Consider the following 5,000-nt stretch of genomic DNA (forward strand, 5'->3'; position numbering starts at 1 on the left):
TGATACTTTATGACAGCAAAATGCAGCTAACTGAGTATTATTCAGTCGCATCTAAGGTAAGCTCAACACCACACCCAGTCACCATACGAACAATGGCCAGACAGATGCTGATGATGTTTAGCTTGGTACAAGTAAAGAGAGAGAGAGAGAGAGAGAGAGAGAGAGAGAGAGAGAGAGAGAGAGAGAACGAATTCATTATCCAATATATCATTTAAAAGAATCTATGTAATTCAATACGGTTACGCCAACCATGAGAACGCAGTATTGTGTCTCTCCATGGCGAATTCATTACCTGCATTATCCGAATTTACATATTCGCATAATAAGTCAGAACTATGCATACAAAAGCGGGGAAATAACACCAGCCCGCTCCAACACTAGCGCCCAGTTCGCTGCGAAGAATAACATCAATATCATTTGCAATTTAACAGCGGTAAAGGCAGCGCGTTACAGCAGTACCTAGCATGACCGAAAAAAAAAATGAATGGCGATGCGATTCAACATCGAAGCACCGGGAACAGTTCCTGATGATACTTGAAGCATCTGTCTCTAGTGAACGAGAAACGTCTCGTTTTTCATTGGCGTTGATGAACAAATATATTTCGTCATTCCTTGTCTATATAGATATAACTTTCAAACTAATATCAAAATAAGCACAAAAGCTAAACTGAAGCTTCAGTGCTGTAGATACATCCTAAATATCTTTATTAACAAGCTTAGCTTGAACAAAAAGCGAGTACTTGTATTTTCTGCAAAGAAGAGACCGAGAAGGTTAAAGGAGTCAACATACGTCACATCTCTTGCGATAAAGAAATATATTGGAGCTTGGAACTTCTCTCCTTTAGCGATGTCAAAGCTCCTTATCGAATCGTGACAGTATCATACAATTTGTAAAAAGTAAAGCTGTGCAGCTGAGCTCCATATTTTCTTATGTGCATGGGACGAAAAATGAGCGAGAAGTATGACTCTGACTCTTACAGTTTCTTCATAGTGCCTGCACATGTGCAAACAAACGTATATACAAGCATACAGATGCATATCAACATGAATACATACACGCTCACGAAAACATACACACAATTTATATATACAGTATATATATATATATATATATATATATATATATATATATATATATATATATATATATATATATATATATATATATATGCTTGAAATACCCACAGCACGTGATGTTTATAAGGAATCATATACTGGGTATAAGTTGTCTTGGAAAACCAAAGGCGAATCCGGTAGGGTTTTTATATCTATTGTTTAATTTTTCCTATGGAACACCTACACACACACACACATACATACACACACACACACACATATATATAACACACACACATATATATATATATGTATAAAAAATATAAGAATAATTTTGAAAAGATAAACGGTTCAGAGTACATACGAAGTGAATGAAGACTACAGCCTATTTTTGTAATCACATCCTAGCCCCTACTCAAATAAATAATAGCAAAAAGGTTCTGGACTTCGTCAACCACTAACCCATAACTTTTCGAATTCACGAATACGTAACCTCCACTGCGTTGTAGTTACTGCAGCAGAGTACAGCAGCAATACCTAACAGTTCGTGCAATCAGATAATTAGCTACACATGAGAGCAGGAGAATGTTGCACTGGCAATTAGGCTACACCGTCCCGAAGGCAACTCCGGGTATGGTACGCAGAGCTAAATGAAATTGTAGATTCGATGAGTCATTCTGAATATGGAGAGATTTGTTCACAACGAAATGAAATGATGAAAACATACATATTCGGGTTTCCATTATTCATGGAATTCTTATTGCAAACTGACATAGGTCATGATATTTATGTAAACTGAAATTACAGTGGTGAATTACTTAAAGGAATTATATAGTGCTTGAATAAAAAATAACACAAGCTACAAGCAAATACTGCTCTCATTCATTATGAAATATCCAAACTTTAAAATAATTCAGAAAATTACGTGACGATTTAAATTCAACAGAGAATGAATTCGGAATAACCAAATGCATTAGCAGCCCTAAAAATCCGACTTCCGTTAAGTAACCACCATGAATTAAATAGCGGATGAAATATCAAGCGACGAAGTTCTTTTGTATAACAGACGGTATCCAATTCAGTCGCGCTTCAATGCTAACGATGCCCTTTACGTAACAGACAAGAAATCCAAACATAAATAAATCGTACGCGTAAGCGAAGGCTGCTAAAAGCAAACTATCAATTTCAAAATAGTCGGGTAAACTTTGAAGACTTATTGTTTTGTGAAATATTCTAATTTTGTAAAACAATATGAGTATAATTAACGTATAAATACAAAATGAAAATCTGCGTAATATTATAATACGACTTCTTATACATTAAATGAAACAGCTACTTGCAATATGGTCGAAGGGTTACGCACTACATTGCATATACGCACCATGAAAATAGCACAACTTTAATGAAGAATAAAGTATATATTGTCAACCAGATCTTCAGCAAATGCAGTTATTGTGAAGTACTATTAAAACTAATTGAAGCAAAATACTTACTGCAACTACCTTGAGTGAGATAGGTACCCTCAAAAAAAAAAAAAAAAAAACTTTAGGTGTTATATTTGAAAGAATGATCTCATTTCAGATATCACCCCGAATAATAAAAAAGTTACCATTTTGACAATAGATTCCAAGAGAGACGCGAAAAAAGGGTGAATCATTAATACTTAATGGGTTAGCTCGCGCCGCCCTGTCTCTCCTTAAACTTCTCTAGTAATTCGAAAAGGATCGATAACATTCTACCTGGGTGGTTGCGCCTGCATGCCTTCCTTCCACCTATACAACGCCGTGGAAACTCACACTGGTGGGGGATAAGTTTTACGACACACCTTCAGTAGCAGGTTTTACAACATCATATATATATATATATATATATATATATATATATATATATATATATATATATATGTGTATATATATATATATGCGTATGTATATATATATATAATGTATGTGTGTGTGTGTGTGTGTGTGTGTGTGTATACACATAAATATAATGACCAAAGGAATTGTCCTTCTTCCCATATATATATATATATATATATATATATATATATATATATATATATATATATATATATATATATATATATATATATATATATATATATATATATATATATATATCCAAAACACGGGAGAAAAAATGTCTAAGAATCAAAGGTAACACTAAACTCAAGTTTCTAACACTGACTCGATAAATCAAAATCTCCACCCAGTATCTGGTGCAAAGGCAAAGGTGGTACTGCGTGTCCCAGTATTTACAATAATTAAAAAAGACGAGAGGAAAGGCCAATCATCGCATGATGAAAGCAACGGGAGAAAGGAAGAAATAGGATCACTTCTCGGCCGAGCAGAGCAACGGGATTACGAAGGAAAAGGTCAACTCTCGCCTGTTCAGAGGAAAGGGAGAAATGAAGAAAAGATCAGTAACTGTTGCCTGAGGAAAAAGGAGAAACTTCAAATCCAAACCTGAGTAGAACAAAGAGGAAATGGAAGAAAAGAATCAATCCTCGGCTGAGCCCAGCAAATGGAAAAAGGAAGGCAGGGCCAATTTTCATACTAGATTAAATTGAGGGCCAAGATATACATTCCAAATTGACTCTAACTCTAAAATGAGTCTAAATCATGCTTTCCAAAATATCATATGTCTGAGATGAGAGAGCCTAGGTTCAATTTCAGTAATCTATATTTAAAGTTTAAATCTTACATGTCTGACGAGACGTAGAATTCTATAAATAATAAAAGGAAAACGCATTTAAAGGGAATCTTGAATCCTGTCGCTTTGAAACTACACTCACAATGATGCTTAACTCATATCTACCAAATAAACACGCATTTAAAGTGAGGCTCTATTATGCATGTTAATCTAGATAAAGTGAAGCTCAACTCTAAGCTTCCAAACGATAGTCTAGGTGTAACTAAGGAGCATTTCTTACTTGACAGCTAAATAGTTGAAGTCATTTTAAAGTAAGGCTCACATTAACACGGCAAAATTTCTAGCCGAGGTTTAAAGCCGGTTTCAACTCCAGTTAGATTAAACTTACGTACAAATTCAGGTGTTACTAAACGACTAGTCTACGAAAACAGAAGTAAATGAAACTCAATTCGTACTTGCCAAATGAGGATAAGACAGGTTTAGGTCCCAAATCAGATCTGAAATGTGCATTTTAAAATTTAAAACTGGTACCTAATCACACTTGCCCAAAACAAATATAATTTGAAAGAAGGATCAAAACAAAACGAAAAAAAAAAAAATCTCCCCTACATGGGCGGAAAACACAGGATCTGGCCTGGCCTTAGCTGTCACAAGATCTATACGTTGAGCAAATTTCCAGAGTGCTTTTCGTCGCCACGAGATTCGGAATAGAGGTCATTTATTCACGGCCAGAGTGATTGATTCCCTGTCGCAGCACGGCGTCAATGGCCCATTAACTTTACAGCGGAACACCGACCATTCAGCTAGTCTCCGATGCGAGGTGACCTTTTCCAAGTTGAACTAAATAGTTTAGTAGAAAGGAACAAAACCACTTCCCAAGCTATGAGAACTTGGGTTTCCAGCCAGGGTTAGTGCCGGAGAGTAAAAAAGAAAAAATCAATCAAATCATAAGAGATATGATTGAAGCCATCTCGCTTTATAATTGGGTGACTATTAGGTCTTTGTTTTCTAAGGCCACAGAGCTGGACAACGAGTGTCATATATATATATATATATATATATATATATATATATATATATATATATATATATATATATATATATATATATATATATATATAGTACATATATTTATAATGTATAATCACCGACTCCAACACCACGTGACACAAAGATACTCTGCACACAAAAAGAACATGTCAGCTCCTTGCCACCGCTTCTGACACTGTGACACTTTCCTGAACAAATGTAAATATTAACACCAATGAATACAGGACAAAAAGCCCAGC

General features: G+C 35.0%; 1 protein-coding gene across 16 annotated transcripts in view; it reads right to left on the reverse strand.

The window, feature by feature from the left end:
* wake (wide awake) overlaps positions 1-5,000 on the reverse strand; it is a 1,231,097-nt gene that overhangs the window by 675,393 nt on the left and 550,704 nt on the right. The window lies entirely within an intron of this gene.

Source organism: Macrobrachium rosenbergii, chromosome 10, assembly GCF_040412425.1.
Source record: "Macrobrachium rosenbergii isolate ZJJX-2024 chromosome 10, ASM4041242v1, whole genome shotgun sequence".
Taxonomy (NCBI): domain Eukaryota; kingdom Metazoa; phylum Arthropoda; class Malacostraca; order Decapoda; family Palaemonidae; genus Macrobrachium; species Macrobrachium rosenbergii.